The 675-nt window shown below is 62.8% G+C and overlaps 1 protein-coding gene across 1 annotated transcript in view; it reads left to right on the top strand.

Annotated features, from left to right (window-relative positions):
* Positions 1-73: 73 nt before the first annotated feature.
* PEAR1 (platelet endothelial aggregation receptor 1) overlaps positions 74-675 on the top strand; it is an 8,750-nt gene continuing 8,148 nt past the window's right edge. The window contains 1 exon segment of the mRNA XM_042894079.1: positions 74-179. The gene's annotated coding sequence lies outside the window, so the exon portion shown is untranslated.

Raw genomic sequence — 675 nt, 5'->3', positions numbered from 1 at the left:
TTTCTTTTTTTTTTTTTTTTCCTCTTTTCCGTAGTTGTCTCTGAGTCCAAACTTCCTGAGAGCAGCTCCAGGCCCTCCCTCTGCTTCCGACGGCCGCGCTGAGCTTCCAGCACGCACAGCTCTGGCAGCCACGGCCCCGTCCCGTCCTATTCGGTCCTGTCCCGGCCCGGCCCGGCCAGGTGAGAGTCCTGGTGAGCGCGGTCCCGGGGTTGGAGACCCACTGGGGTGGCCAAGGGGGGTCCTGGTCCTCTGTTGGGGGGCTCTGGGGTGCCCTAGGGATGCTGGCATGGGAATGGTAGGGGGAGCGTGGGATGGAGCGGTGACACTGCAGACCCTAGAGCTGACACTAAGTGGATCCTGTCCCCATCCTTGTCCCCATCCTTGTCCCCATCCCTGTCCCTATCCCCACAGTGTCCCCACGATGCTCACAACCCCGAAGGAAACGCGTCAGCCCATGGTGTAGGAAGCACCAGGGCAGAGATAGCAGCTGTGAGGCCCGGGCTCTGTGTCCCTGGTGGGGACACTGCAGGAGCCACATCTCTACCCTCAGCCCCATCTTCCCACGCTGCACAATGTGGGGCTGCAGATCCCAGTGCCTGCGGGCGATGCTCTCTGACCTGTGTCACACTGGGAGGAAAAAGACATGGAGCTGGACTGGGGGGGGGGGGGGGGGGG

The sequence above is a fragment of the Lagopus leucura genome, unplaced genomic scaffold (genome assembly GCF_019238085.1).
Source record: "Lagopus leucura isolate 7727_CA_CO unplaced genomic scaffold, USGS_WTPT01 236-5_obj-0_obj, whole genome shotgun sequence".
Lineage (NCBI taxonomy): Eukaryota > Metazoa > Chordata > Aves > Galliformes > Phasianidae > Lagopus > Lagopus leucura.
Note: the sequence above shows the minus strand (reverse complement) of the source record. Positions and strands in the feature narration are given on the sequence as shown.